Here is a 16,492-nt window from a genome sequence, read left to right on the forward strand (position 1 = left end):
ATACTCCAACCAAGGACCATTCATAGATATAAGCTAGAACCCCTGCTCAGAGGTATCCCATGGCAGCTCAGTATCCAAGTGGGAACCCTAGGAAGGGGAACAGGGGCTGTCTCTGACATGAACTCAGTGGCTAGCTCTTTGACCACATCCCCCTAATGGGGAAGCAGCCTTGCCAGGCCACAGAGGAGGACAATGTAGCCAGTTCTGATGAGACCTGATAGGATAGGGTCAGATGGAAAGGGAGGAGGACCTCCCCTATCTGTGGACTTGTAGAGGGGCATAGGAGGATATAAGTGAGGAAGGGTGGGATTGGGAGGGAGGAAGGTGGGGCCTACAGCTGGGATACAAAGTGAATAAAGTGTAATTACTATAAAAATAAAAATATAATGCAACAAATAAAAAAGAATATGTACAGTTTTGTGTGTCCATATCTAATATGTGAGCATACATGAAAAAATTTAATGAAAATTTTCTACATCTCAGAATCAACGACAATTTTTTGATACATGTTAAAGTTTATTATTTAACTATGTTCCTTTTACTATAAATAACATGTTGAGGATCTATGCTTTCTGTAGCACTGCTAAAAGCTATAAGAGCAATTTTCTTTTGTCATTATATAAATATTCACTAATACTTCCTGTAGAATAAATAAGAAAACATGATAGTTACAAGTAAAATTATCTTGTCTAATATAATAGTCAATACAAACAGTGAAATAATGGTACATAAAGTACAACGACAAAACATTTAATAGAGAAAAAATACTAGATTTAAAATATTTGGCATGTAAAAATGCTGTTTAACATTTTTTTTTTGAAGAAAATGAATGCTTTTTAATTTCAGGTGATTAAAAGGTAGGGACACACCTTTTCCAAGTAGAATTTAATAACCATGTTTAGATTGAAAACTTCTCTTTCTAAATAGACCTAAAGGAAAAAAGTGGTTTGTAGCAGCTAACATTATGGCTAGAAAATTAATATTCCAATTCATGCTTACATTACAATGTATAATTTAGATGGCAATATATACATACGGATATGTCTATACACACATACATATATGCACATGGATCTAATTAACTAAAAACACTGGTCAAACTTTTAAGTTTCCTCTCATTTTAAGTTTAGTATTCTATAATAACAATAATTACCACCACAACAAAAACAGCATCAGTTAATGGCACTATTAACTCAAGAACTTACAATAGTAACTACATTAATTATATTCATTATACTTAATTGAACACAATCATAAAACCTAACAATTCTTTGTACACTAATTAATAAAACAGCATGCATTTTGCAATATATATACATATATACATATTTAGTAGATCATTTAGGCAAAAACTGCACAAAACATAATTCAGTATGTAAGCAATATAAAGTTAAATTTTAATACATTAACTTTAACAAGCCTTGGTGTCACATTTTTTTTTTCTGTTGATAACTTGAGAATAAAATAGGCTTTTTCAAATATGAACAAAGGCATTCCAACTGCACTTTGAAGGTTTTGTTTATCTAGCATGACTTTGAAGTTGCTACTTCTACAATGATTCCACAACCACCTGGCATGCCAAACATGTAACCAACACTATTATTAAACATTCTAGGTATGGGTTTATGGCAGAGTTCAGAAAGTGTTTCCTTCACCTATGTCTCTGCAAGCAACAATCTTGACTAACTATGGGTCGTGTCCAAGACTTCTGTGCCAATGTACCTACTCTTGTAGGTACAGTGAGGTTAGCAGTGACTGCCAGGATCACTAAATATGCCTGACACAGTTGATTCCTTTCTTGTCCAATGATTTGTGGATTTCCTTCTCAAGCTTCTCCCTCTCTTGTGTCCCTCTTTCCTATTTTTCCACTTAATATTGCTTTTTGATATCTCTCTTTTAGACATCACTGTATTTATTAATTTTGTTGCTATGATAAAACTCCATGGCAAAAACAACTAAAGGAAAATATATTTTACTTTGGTTGAAGGTTCCAGAGAGAAAAATCCATAGTGACAAAGAAACCATGACACCAGGCTGAGAGATCACATCTTCAATGACAAGCTAAGGAAGAAAATTGGGACTAAGGCAAAGCTATATATTCTCAGAGACTTCCTGTGGCAATGTTCCACCTCTGAAAGGTTCTATGATCTTCCCAAATAGTTACACCAACCCTGAGCTATGTATTCAAATATATGAGGCTTTGAGAGACAATCAAACCACCACAGTCATCAAGCTTATCTCCATTATTCCCATACGCTGATAGAAATCAGTATTTCCTCCCATTGTATATTAGAACCTTATTAGTTTAATTCACTTTTACACATTTGCAATGTCATATCACCACTTTCTTATGAACATTTCCTGCAAAGAATCCATGATTTCTTTCTCAGTATACAGACAGCATATGACATTGCTCATGATAAGGTATTTTCCAGCTGCAAACCAAAGATGTTGCCTACAGTCCTCTGATTAAAAGAGTTGAAATTACAGAATTGAAAGTGTTTGCAATTCCAGTTACTATACTGTAAAGCCACAATAAGATTTTAGTATGATCACAAGTATATGTTTTCGTATTTTGTATTCAAAACTGATTGATGCTTTATTTAAATGATCAAACTTACTTTCAAATAATGTTTTTTTCATCCATCTAAATGTTTGACCCTAAGTCTTTCTCTAAACTAATTTCAGATGTGTATTACACAAACATCTCTGATACTTATTTTACAAATTAGATCGTCATTACATCTAACCCAAAATCTCTCTCAATATGTTTTTTAATTAAGTATCCTTGTTAATATTCTTTATTAGTATATAGACATAGTTTTATATACTTGTTTGTGCATGTATTATATCTTTCCAATAGAAGTGAAATTTCTATAGAGGTGTTACTTTAGCACCATAGAGCAGTAGAACTTTCTAGAAGTTCCTGAATCATCAAAAATGATATATTTCTCTTAGTTACATTTTTATTGTTGTGATAAGACACCATGACCAAATCAACTAATTAAAAATAAGAGTTTATTTTGGCTTACAATTTCAGTGGGTGAATCCATGAATATTATGGAAAGGATCATGGCAACAGGAAGACAAACATAGTGGCAGAGCAAAGGCTGAGAGTTCACATCTTGATCCCTAAACAAGACAGGGGGTTTGAACTAATTGGGTTTGACTTTGGCTTTGGAAACCCCAACACCCACTCCTAGTGACACTCTTCCACTAATAATGCCATGCCTCCTAATCCTTCCCAAACAATTCCAACAGCTTTGGCCTATGTCTTCAAACACAAAACCCTATGGAGGCCATATTTATTCAGAAAATATTTTTGGTCAGAGTTTATTGTACTTGTCATGTACATGCATGTGTATGTGTGTATATTGATATATAACGTTGGCATCTGTTTATTTACGTATCCCCCTTACAAGGCAGTGCAGCTCAAAGGAGAGGATTTCTCCCAGTCCCATGGGGGAAAGAGAATGAGGAGAAGCAACTTCACTCTCAGTCTGATCCTGCGAAGCACAGTACCGAGCAAGTCATTCTGCTTTTCCAAATCTCAGCTTGGCCAACACTATTGCTAACCCTGTGAATTCAGGTTGCAGGTGAACTCCTAAAGACCCAGGACCCAAGCTTTTCCCGAAACAAGATCAGTGTCCATAGACCCAGGCTCCAGGTCTACTGCATGGACTCAGAGATAAGGCCTTCGTGACAAATCCAGGTACAAAACTCATTTAATGGTGAGCCATGCAGCAGGAGAGTCTGTCAGGGAATACCTGATCAAGAATTCTAAAAAGCCCTGCAAGAGAGGCTGCTCAGAATCTCTAGATGAGCTGTTTACTTTCATTGGCAAAGTAAGTCCATAATAACATGTAAATAAAATGAGAGTTTCACCAAAAAAAAAAGTCATAAAAATTAACACTCTGAGACAGCTACCTAAATTCTGGGTATATGTCCAAAGAAAATTAAGTCAACATATGAAAGAAGGGCATTCACTCCCATGTTTCTAGCAGCACTATTCACTACAGCCATAATATGAGATCACTGACGTGTCCATTGAAATAAGAGTGGGTAAAGAAAATGTGGGCTGTGTACACCATGAAACATTTAGTAAGAAAAAGAATCAAATCCTGTAATTTCCAACAACCTTAATGGCACTGGCAAAAATTCTTTTGGGTGAAATAAACAAGAAACAGAAAGACAAATTCTATATGTTCTCATTTGGGGCTAAAATATTTAAAATGATGGTCCCATAAATGATGAGAGTAAAATAGTGGTGCCTGGAGGCCAGGAAGGGTAGGAGAGGACAATGAAAAGATGTTTAATAACAGATGCCAACATAAAATTAGGTAGGGCAACCAAGTTCTAGTCTCCCAGAGCAGAGGCTGGTAGTGATACTCTATAATTTATAACTTTCATGTCTCCAAACACAAATAGAAGATAAATTTTCAAGGATAGGTAATCTATAGAATTTGGTCCTACAGAATACACTTATGAATCAGTGCATAGTTTATTCCTGAACTGCTGTCCACATCTCTTTTATGTGTCAGGGTCTGATGCTGGCCTGGAGATCACCGATAGCAAGACTAACTGGACAGTGAGAGCCAGGTCCACATTTCCTGGTTTCACCATCATTGGAATTGGAAATGTGTGCTATGATGTACCTAGCGTTTTCTTTTTCTTGCCTAAGTTCTGAGGATGGAACTCTGGTCCTCAAGCTTATGCAGCAACCACTTTACCAACTTAACTTCTGCCCTGTCTCAGAGTTGCCTGAGAAATTCATAATTAATCACAGAACGACAGTATTAGATCTATTATAGGTACATTGGTTGTAAAGCACACTGCACCATGTGAACGAGTAACAGGAGTTCCCAAATCATTTAAAACTGGAAAAAATGCAGTTTTTATTACTTTTGCTTTGTAGTATAGCTTGAGGTCAGATATGGAAATACCTCCAGATGTCTAGAGTTTTATGCTGAGTATAATGTGAAGTCTATGAATCATTTTGATTCTAGAGCAATGAAATGATCAGTTTGCATTTCTCAAAGATCACTTGAGTTGAACACCATAAATTGATTGGAAATTATATATGGATTTGAGATGCCTAGTTACGAAGTTACTGCAGTGGTCAAGATAAGTTATAGGTATTGGCATTGAAGGAACAAAACATTTAAATGTTTTTAGGGCTGTTCTTGAAGGAGTGTAAATCAGATTTGGTGGTCAGTTGGAAGAAAGTTTGACACAGGTAAAATAAGAGGCACTTAAGAGGCAAAATGAGGGGGCGGAGCCAAGATGGCGACTAGCACACACAGTTTCTGAGCTGTGGGATACCTGAACTTCTGAGTTGGTGAATGGAAGGACCCCTAACCCAGGAAAACCACGGTGAGGCTTTCTGAACAACAGGGAACATTGCAAGAGGTGAAAACTTTGGTCTCAGGTCACCCAGAGACTTGTTTGGGGAAGGAGAGAAACGATCCTTTGTTCTTGCTGCACTCCCTTCCCCCAGACCTCCTTCCTCCTCAGCACAGCAGCACAGCAGACTCATCTTTCTCAGCGCAGACCTAACTGCCTGGGGTATACAGCCGCTGAGACGGAGCCCCAAACATTTTAGCGGCAGACAAAAGCCAACAAGCAGTACGTGTCCCGGAGTCCCAGATTTGCACAGCAGCTACACCTTCTTTTCAGCACCACATTGAACCTTTTCCAAAATAGACCATATAGTGGGTCACAAAGCAAGTCTCAACAGATACAAAAGGATTGAAATAATCCCTTGTATACTATCTGACCACCATGGACTAAAGCTAGACATCAACAACAACAGAAACAACAAAAAGCCGACACGCACATGGAAACTGAACAACTTACTACTCAATGACAGCTGGGTTAAGGAAGAAATAAAGAAAGAAATTAAAGACTTCCTAGAATTCAATGAAAAGGAAGGCACAACATACCCAAATTTATGGGACACATTGAAAGCAGTGCTCAGAGGAAAATTTATAGCACTAAGTGCCTGCAAGAAGAAATTCGTAACATCACATACAAACAACTTAATGGCCCAACTGAAAACCCTAGAAAAAAAAGAAGCAGATACACCCAAGAGGAGCAGACAGCTAGAAATAATCAAACTAAGGGCTGAAATCAATCAACTAGAAACAAATAAAACTATCCAAAGAATCAATGAAACAAAAAGCTGGTTCTTTGAGAAAATCAACACGATAGACAAACCCTTAGCCAAACTAATTAAAAAGCAGAGAGAAACTATCCAGATCAGCGAAATCAGAAATGAAAATGGGGACATAACCACAGACACTGAGGAAATCCAAACAATTATTAGGTCAAACTACAAAAGCCTATATGCCACAAAATTTGAAAATCTAAATGAAATGGATAATTTTCTTGAAAGATTCCATCTACCAAAACTAAGTCAAGATCAGGTAGAAAGACTGAATAGCCCTATATCTCCCAAGGAAATCGAAGCAGTCATTAACAGTCTCCCCTCCAAAAAAAGCCCTGGACCAGATGGCTTCAGCGCAGAATTCTACAAGACCTTCAAAGAAGTGCTAACTCCAATTTTCCTCAAGCTATTCCACAAAATAGAAACAGAAGGAACACTACCAAACTCATTCTATGAAGCCACAGTCACCTTAATACCTAAACCACACAAAGACCCAACAAAAAAAGAGAACTTCAGGCCTATCTCTCTTATGAACATTGACGCAAAAATAGTCAATAAAATACTTGCAAACCGAATCCAAGAACATATCAAAGATATCATCCACCATGACCAAGTAGGCTTCATCCCAGGCATGCAAGGGTGGCTCAACATATGGAAATCCATCAATGTAATCCACTACATAAACAAACTGAAGGAGAAAAACCACATGATCATCTCCTTAGATGCCGAAAAAGCATTTGACAAAGTACAACACCCAGTCATGTTTAAAGTCTTGGAGAGATCAGGGATACAAGGCACATACCTAAAGATAGTAAAGGCAATATACAGCAAGCCTATAGCTAACATCAAACTCAATGGAGAGAAACTTAAATCAATCCCACTGAAATCAGGGACAAGACAAGGCTGTCCATTGTCCCCATATCTCCTCAACATAGTACTTGAAGTCCTAGCCAGAGCAATAAGACAACTAAAAGAGATCAAGGGGATACAAATCTGAAAGGAAGAGGTCAAAGTGTCACTATTTGCAGATGATATGATAGCATACATGAGCGACCCCAAAAATTCAACCAGAGAACTCCTTCAGCTGATAAACACCTTCAGCAAAGTGGCAGGATACAAAATCAACTCAAAAAAATCAGAAGCCCTCCTGTATACCAAAGACAAAAAGGCTGAGAAAGAAATTAGAAAAACAACACCCTTCACAATAGCCACTAATAACATAAAGTACTGTGGTGTGACTCTAACCAAGCAAGTGAAAGACCTGATTGAGAAAAACTTCAAGTCTCTGAAGAAAGAAATAGAAGAAGATATCAGAAGATGGAAAGATCTCCCTTGCTCATGGATTGGTAGCATTAACATTGTGAAAATGGCCATACTGCCAAAAGTAATCTACAGATTCAATGCAATTCCCATCAAAAAACCAACTCAATTCTTTACAGACCTTGAAAAAAAGATTCTCAGCTTCATATGGAGAAACAAAAAAACCCAGAATCTCCAAAACGATCCTGTACAACAACAGATCATCTGGAGGTATCTCCATCCCTGATCTCAAGCTGTACTACATGGCAACAGTAATAAAAACTGTGTGGTATTGGCATAGAAACAGAAAGGAGGATCAATGGAACTGCATAGAAGACCCAGAAATAAATCCACACACCTATGAATACTCGATATTTGACAAAGAAGCCAATTCCATTCAATAGAAAAAAGACAGCATCTTCAACAAATGGTGCTGGACCAACTGGATGTCTACATGCAGAAAAATGAAAATAGATCCATATTTATCACCCTGCACAAAACTAAAGTCAAAGTGGATCAAGGACCACAACATAAAACCAGATACCCTAAATCAATTGGAAAAAAAAGTGGGGAACAGCCTAGAACTCATTGGCACAGGAGACAACTTCCTGAACAGAACACCAACAGCACAGGCTCTAAGAGCAACAATCAATAAATGGGACCTCATGAAACTGAAAAGTTTCTGTAAAGCAAAGGACGCCGTCATCAAAACCAAACGACCACCTACAGATTGGGAAAGAATCTTCACTAACCCTTTATCTGACAGAGGACTAATATCCAGTATATAGAAAGAACTAAAGAAGCTGAAAAGCAGCAAACCAAGTAATCCAATTAAAAAATGGGGAACAGAGCTAAACAGAGAATTCTCGACAGAGGAATATCGAATGGCAGAAAAACACTTAAAGAAATGCTCATCCTCATTAGCCATCAGGGAAATGCAAATCAAAATGACCCTGAGATATCACCTTACACCCATCAAAATGGCCAAGATGAAAAACTCAAGCGACAATACATGCTGGAGAGGTTGTGGAGAAAGGGGAACCCTCCTCCACTGCTGGTGGGAATGTAAACTGGTACAACCACTCTGGAAAGCTATCTGGCGCTTTCTAAGACAATTAGGAATAGTGCTTCCTCAAGACCCAGCTATACCACTGCTAGGTATATACCCAAAGTTCATTCAAGTACACAAAAGGGATACTTGCTCAACCATGTTTGTAGCAGCTTTATTTGTAATAGCCAGAACCTGGAAACAACCCAGATGTCCATCAACGGAGGAATGGGTACAGAAATTGTGGTATTTTTACACAACGGAATACTACTCAGCAATCAAAAAGGAGGAAATCATGAAATTTGCAGGCAAATGGTGGGATCTAGAAAAGATCATTCTGAGTGAAATATCCCAGAAGGAGAAAGACAAACATGGGATATACTCACTTATATAGACCAATAAGATAAACATAATGAAATCTATACACCTAAAAAAAGATAATCAATTGAGCGGACATGGGGTAAGATGATCAATCCTCGTTTAGAAAGACAGACGGGATGTGCATTGAACGTATGACAGGAGTCTACTGAGCGCATCTGAAAGACTCTAACTAGCAGTGTTTTCAAAGCAAAGACTCATGACCAAACCTTTGGCAGAGTACAGGGAATCATAAGAAAGAAGGGGAGTTAGTCTGATGGGGAAAGGATAGGAGCTCCACAAGGACCAAATATATCTGGGCACAGGGTCTTTTCTGAGACTGACATTCAACCAAGGACCATGTATGGATATAACCTAGAACCTCCACTCAGATGTAGCCTGTGGTAGCTCAGTAACCAATTGGTTTCCCAAAGTGAAGGGAACAAGGACTATTTCTAACAGGAACTCAATGACTGGCTCTTTGGTCTCCCCACCCCCGAAGGGAGGAGCAGTCCTGTTAGGCCACAGAGGAGGGCTTTGCAGCCAGTCCTGAAGATACCTGATAAAACAGGATCAGATGAATGGGGAGGAGGTCCCCCCTATCAGTGGACTTGGAAAGGGGCACGATGGAGATGAGGGAGGGAGGGAGGGACTGGGAGGGAATGAGGGATCGGGACATGGCTGGGATACAGAGTTAATAAAATGTAACTGATAAAAAAATAACAAGAAAAAAAAAAGAGGGAAAATGAAGAAAGTGACAACTTTGAAAAGAAGTTTTTTGTTTTTTTTTTTTTCCTTCTTTTCAATGATGAGCATTACACAGGAAGAAGGTCTGTGGGCAGTAACTCTGAAGAGTTTGTCAGTTTCCAGCTTTTCCATGAAGGAAAGAGAAGCCATTGCAGCAGGCAACAGGTGTTAAGTATACAGAGACTGTTTAAATACCACACCACTCTCAGTTCTACACCCTTACGAGTGTGGTAGACAAAAATAACACTTGAGTCAAGCAGTGTGTATGAAAGGGGTTATAGGGGTAGTTTTGGTAGCAGAATTGTTCTTTCCAGTGTATTACAAAGGGTTTTGTTGAACTAAAATAGGTGCATAGTAAATGAAGTAATGTGACCAAACTCCTCCTTTTTTCTGTGATGGTGTAAGTTTTACCCTAAAAACTCTGTGGTTCCAGAAGTTACTTAGTCCATAATGAACCTTGGTGACTGATAAACCCTATTATCAGGAAAGTATATTTAAAAAAATAACTTGGTGATGTCAGAAAAATAAATAGGTTTGAGAACCCAAAGTGGCCAGAACTAGAAACTGAAAAACACTGGGATTTACTGGTTTGTTAATTCTGAAGTTGTAGTCAATGGAGAATAGTTGTCAGAGATACCCTGTGAGATGTAAGAAAACCAAGGACCTGGGAATTCAGACCATTGGATGTATTGAACAGTGGGAGCCAGTATTCTCATTTGTGAGTTATATGCTGAAAATAACAACAACAAACTGCAAGCACTGAAAGAACATGGACATAAGGACATTTACTCTAGTGACGTGGGCCCTGAAAAAACAAGAGTTTTGTAAATTAACACATATAGATAAAAGAACAGAAGCTTCTGGCCAGCTCAGGAGAACACATTACATATTTCTGGCCAGTGTCCTTACTCAGCAATGACGAATAAGGAATAAACTCCATCAAAGTGGGAAGTGGACAAGGACTTTCTTTTAGAGATAGACTCAGGCTTTTGATTCATATAAAAGCACGAGAAAGGTTAGTTGAGCACACGAAAGAGACACAAGCCTTCATTAATCTTGAAAATGAGTTCTACGAGAAAAAAATTCTACCCAGTTTGTTACCAGCCTTTGTTTTCTCTTCACATTTGTACCATAACAGGTAATAAATGTTTCTAGGAAGAATGTAACAAACCTTAGGTGAAAGTAGCATCATATGGTGGAGAAGCAGGACTATATTGTTATTTTTTGTAAAAAAATTCTTGTCATGTATAACACAAGAAACTACAGATTATTTGCCAAAATATTGAAAGGAATAAAAGATGTGAATTTCACACAACTGATGTTGATGCAATCGAAGTACCTATCTAAACAAACAGAAGCAAAGGCATAAACTCATCTCTGTAAGTGGCAAGCAACACCAGTGGCAGAAGAATGAGCTTCATGGCCCCCAAATCTGCAGATTTAGCCAGTTGTCAATAACAATAATCTGTACTTTTTTGTTCTAAAGAACTAGTGCTAAACTTAACATATTCTTGAGGATATAAAGGATGAAGTCCCCCCACCTTGGTTACACCAGCATTCAGGCTAGACATGGGTTTCACTTTTTAAATTGGGGTATATTATCTCCTATGGTGACTTTGTGGTTTAAAGCACAGGCTGCTCTTCTAGAAGACCCTGGTTTTGATGTCCTGCATCATTATGCCAACTCACAACCTTCTAGAATTCCAGTTCCAGAAGACTTAGTGCCCTCTTCTGGCCTGCTTGGGTACTGCATGCTGGTGGATCTGGATCGGAGGTCACAGTCCACTCAAACTGCCTATCAACTCGATCAACAACAGTCTGGAACTCCGGGCCCTCTTTTGTTGCTTCTCATTGTTTTTGTCCCTTGGATGTGAATGTCAGTAAAGAAAGAGTGAAAGTAAATTTTGGTCTGATATTTCAAAATTCACCTCCATTTTCACACTCTATATATGGGAGACATGAGGATACAGGGGAATAAGCCATTGTCATTTTGTGCTTGTCTGTTTGGCTTTTTTAGCTTCAAGTTCTGATGATAAGATATCTAGTTAATTTGCAATTTTAATTATCACAAGGCATTTCCAAGCTTTCTGGAGTAACAGTACGCTGAATTTAAACACTTATTATAATTCTGTGTCACATAGCTTTGGGGAACAGAAATAGGTTTTAAATAATCAACTGTGGAGTTGAAGAATTGGGCCCCTTCAAACTTTCAGGTATAATTACTACAGAATTTCAGTGCAGTTAACCAAGACCATTGCCCCTTCCATCTGATTCTAAAGCCATCCGAAAGAATCAAATTCAGGCTCCCATTTAGTGTATGAATCTCTTTGAAAAAAACAATACTAATGTGTTTATACCAGATTGGAAGTTGTCAAAATGTTTAAGTGGAGTATTACTCCATTTAATGTCTGATTCACTCACTGTCATGAGATCTTTATTTGATATCCACACTGTCAACCACTTTGTAATTGCAAGTTTCAGAATGGGGACCTCACCAGCAGTGGTTGACCATAAGGCATTTACTACGTCTGCTAACGGTAGTAACCGAAAAAGAGAAAAGCTACCTGTGCACATGCCTGTATTGTAAGATGCTGTACTGAAGCAAAAGCCTGATAATTCTCTATGGCCAAGCTGTATCTGTACATTTTAAATACTTATATTTGTAATTAGTGCTTCAGACTTTATTTTTCAGTTATGAAGGTCTGCAGAACTATTCTCAAGTCCCGACTTGGAACCCAAAACCTGTGGAGGTTAAAGGTTATTTTATACAATTTCATAGGAGACCGTATAAAGTATATATGACAACAAAGTATAACATCCAGGGAGAACTACAAATTCCTGGAAATAACGTAAAGTAGCTTAGATGTTGTGTTAGATAAGGAACAATGACAGAGAAAAACGTCTTATATATTTACCTTTTTTCTAAGTATTTTTGATCTCTGTTTGGCTGAATCTGCATATGTAGAATTGGAAGACATGAGAATCATCTCTTCTTCTAGATAAGAATAGGCCAAAATATTGCTGGTCTGGAAAAACTCCTATCAGTAAACATATGGGTCCAGTGTTAACATCTAAAATTTTAGAACGTTGTCACCCTGCTCTAATCTCAAAACAAACAAACAAAAAACATCAAAGTGGGGGGTAGGGAAGAATAAACTGAGAAAATAACCAATTTTTTTAATCAAGCCAACTTTTTTTTTTTGACCGACAAGCATTCACTGTGAAATTCTATATAGGCTTTAGGAAAAAATAATGATGATGATTTTATACAGTATAGCATTTCACACAACATGAACAGAGATCCATGGTATGGATTACAGAGAATTGAGAATGGAATGCTAAAGCCACTGAGAAATGTGGATAGCTCCAGTTACAGTACCTCAGGTAGCTCAGTAACCAATTGGTTTCCCAAAGTGAGGGGAACAGGGACTATTTCTAACAGGAACTCAATGACTGGCTCTTTGGTCTCCCCACCCCCGAAGGGAGGAGCAGTCCTGTTAGGCCACAGAGGAGGGCTTTGCAGCCAGTCCTGAAGATACCTGATAAAACAGGATCAGATGAATGGGGAGGAGGTCCCCCCTATCAGTGGACTTGGAAAGGGGCACGGTGGAGATGAGAGAGGGAGGGAGGGACTGGGAGGGAATGAGGGATCGGGACACGGCTGGGATACAGAGTTAATAAAATGTAACTGATAAAAAAAAAAAAAAAAAAAAAAAAAAAGATCTACTGACCTGAACCAGACTACAGGATCCATTGAATGATAAGAGACTTCATGCTTTCTCATAAAAACGTTGGGGACTGGGTGTAGACTAGCCGGAAACAGACAATCCTAGGAGACAAATTCTTTTTTTTTTTTTTTTTTTTTTCTGGGAATAAATTTATTTCTTTTCTTTTTTTTTTTTTTTTTTCAATGCAGTTTATTCAGGAACATTGAACAATCCTCGGACCCCGGGGAAAGCCAGCCCACAGCTTAAATAGCCTCTGGGTAGCCAACCCAGGCGTGCCACGGGGGCAATGCAGATAGGTCCACTTACATGGAAGCAAGCCAGATCCTCGGCCTTAGCCAAATGTGGAGTTGTTCGTGACAGAGAGCACTCACCATCGGGAAGGTGGAAGGCGGAAACCAGCTCCATCTTTAAGGCATAGCATTCCGCAGCTCTCTACAGTTCCCCCTTTTTGTTTTAGACGCATCAGGCAAGAGTAGAGGTCTGATCTCTGATATTAGAAATAAATTGGGACTTTGTACAGATGTTCATTTAGGTGTCATCCACCCAAAGAGCATCAGACCCGTCTGATACTTTTTTCTCAGAGGCGGGAGACAAATTCTTAATGAAGTTCATGAATATATGCAGGAATTATTTCCAAGAACCCTCTCATTTTCATAATCTCACAGTGGAGAGCCAGAGAAGACGCTTTCCTGGGTAAAGGTGTAAATGCTGTTTTATTGATGTACAGTTATTTTTATTTCCTCGGGTGATAGGATGAGATGAGAACTGTACCCAGGCTTTACATATACATGCCTTAGTCTGAAACTAGAGCCTTTATATCTAACTATCCCTAGGCCTAGGCCTGGAAGTTTTCAGTCTCCATACAATTTAATCTTCTGCAAGCCCTGACCTTGAAGGTCTCAGTATCCAGCCTCCATCTGAAAACATCTAGGCCTAGAATGTTTTCAGCCCCTGAGACTTACTGCTGAGTAAGCTCAACCTTTCTAGTTCTTTCTGAACTCTGGCTAGCTGGTTCAGCTCAGCTGTTCTGTTTTCAAAACTCCTCCCCAAGCTGACTGATCTAAACTAGCTTCCATAGGCTTCTCATTGAATTGCTCCACTTGAATAAACCACCTCTGGACTCCATGAACTGAACTGCACAAACTCAGTTGCACTCACCAAACTGCACTGTTCCGTACTCTCCAACTCTACTGTACTGTCTCTGCGCTGCTCTTACAACCTGTTCTTTTTTCCTCACTGTTTTTCTGAGAGCTGGGGAAAATCCTATCTCTGACACATTCTGTCAAAGCTTTCTCTAGTTCTCCATTTTGTCTGCTCATAATCAGACATCATTATTTGGGATTAAAGGTGTATTTGGGATTAAAGGCAAGTTTTCATTGAAGCCAGAGGGAATTAAAGGTATGCTATGTCTATATTCTAGCTAGAGGGATTAATAGTGTGTATTCCAGTCACAAAGATTAAAGTTGTATATTAAGGTCTGGATTACACAGACCTAGGTCATTGAATGTGATCTCTTGCCCGAGTCACCATGTTGCCAGATTAAAATCCTCTACATAGAGGAGAAGTTCTTTTTTTTTATTTTTTTATTTTTTTAAATTTTTCATCAATTACACTTTATTCATTCTGCATCCCCCCATAAGCCCCTCCCTCCTCTCTCTGCTTGCATGCCACTCCCCAAGTCCACTAATAGGGGAGGTTCTCCTCTCCTTTCTGATCTTAGTCTGTCAGTTCACATCAAAAGTGGCTGCATTGTCCTCTACTATGGCCTGGTAAGGCTGCTCCCCCCAGAGGGAGGTGATCAAAGAGCAGGCCAATCAGATTATGTCAGAGGCAGTCCCTCTTCACATTACTATGTAACCCAATTGGACTCTGAACTGCCCTGGGCTACATCTGTACAGGGGTTCTGGGTTATCTCCATGAATAGTCATTGGTTGGAGTATGAGTCTCTGGGAAGTTCCCTGTGTTCAAATTTTCTTGTTCTGTTGCTCTCCTTGTGGAGACCCTGTCCTCTCCAGCTCTTACTATTTCCCAGTTCTTACCTAAAATTCCATTCACTCTGCCCAACAGTTGCCCATCAGGCTCAGCATCTGCTTTGATAGTCTATAAGGCAGAGGCTTTCAGAGGCCCTCTGTGGTAGGTTCCTAGGTTGTTTCCTGTTTTCTTCTTCTTCTGATGTCCATCCTCTTTGCCTTTCCGGATGGGGATTGGACATTTTAGTTAGGGTCCTCTCTCTTGCTTAGTTTCTTTAGATGCACAGGTTTTAGTGGGTTTGTTCTATGTTGTATGTCTATATGAGTGAGTATATACCATGTGTGTCTTTTTGCTTCTGGGACAACTCACTCAGGATGATCCTTTCCAGATCCCACCATTTACCTGTGAATTTCATGGCGCTTTCTCAGACAACTAGGAATAGTGCTTCCTCAAGATCCAGCCATACCACTACTGGGCATATATGCAAAAGAGGCTCAAGTACACAAAAAGGACATTTGCTCAACCATGTTTGTAGCAGCTTTATTTGTAATAGCCAGAAGCTGGAAACAACCCAGATGCCCCTCAACTGAAGAATGGATGCAGAAATTGTGGTACATCTACACAGAGGAGAAGTTCTTAGAGATAAAACAAAAGTATGCTCTGTAACAAATTCTATATTTCAGAGTGAAAGATCTTACCAGAGCTGTGGTATAAATAGAAAAAAATGGACTCTCCAGCCAGCATCTTCTAAGTTTTCTGTGTCACTTTAAGGAAGTAAAACAAAACAAAAAAAGAGATTAATAAAAATTTAATGAAATTATATTATTAGCCCAATAATTATGACAGTATTATCTCACCTGCTATCATAACTAATAAAGACACAAACACCTATTAGATTTCATATTTGTCTTATTCAGCATGGGTTGGGCAAATATTAACCCTCTAAACAACCTTTACTTCCCATCCGAGGCTCCCTCCATCCATAACGCCATAAATACTTGTTTATATTTTTATCTGGTCATTCCTTTCCATGCCATTCTTGGAGACCTTCGTCTAGGCCCACGTAGCTCTCTTTCTATTCCATGGCAACTCTGCTTTCTCCTTTCTTCTCCACCTTCTTCTCTCCTCTCCCATGATCATGTAAAAGTGTGCTTCTTGTTTTGTGCAGTTCAGCCC

At 38.7% G+C, this 16,492-nt stretch overlaps 1 long non-coding RNA gene across 9 annotated transcripts in view; it reads right to left on the reverse strand.

The window, feature by feature from the left end:
* The window catches only part of LOC132652469 (uncharacterized), a 92,692-nt gene that overhangs the window by 23,966 nt on the left and 52,234 nt on the right, over nt 1-16,492 (reverse strand). For 5 of the 9 annotated variants that reach the window (XR_009590102.1, XR_009590099.1, XR_009590095.1 and 2 more), the window contains 3 exons: nt 16,015-16,080; nt 13,349-13,446; nt 12,533-12,655 (listed from right to left, as the gene is read on the reverse strand). This is a non-coding gene — a long non-coding RNA (uncharacterized LOC132652469). The remainder of the gene's footprint in view (nt 1-12,532; nt 12,656-13,348; nt 13,447-16,014; nt 16,081-16,492) is intronic. The other 4 variants (XR_009590098.1, XR_009590103.1, XR_009590097.1 and 1 more) reach the window with 3 other exon arrangements.

This window comes from Meriones unguiculatus, chromosome 2 (assembly GCF_030254825.1).
Source record: "Meriones unguiculatus strain TT.TT164.6M chromosome 2, Bangor_MerUng_6.1, whole genome shotgun sequence".
In the NCBI taxonomy this organism is placed as follows: domain Eukaryota; kingdom Metazoa; phylum Chordata; class Mammalia; order Rodentia; family Muridae; genus Meriones; species Meriones unguiculatus.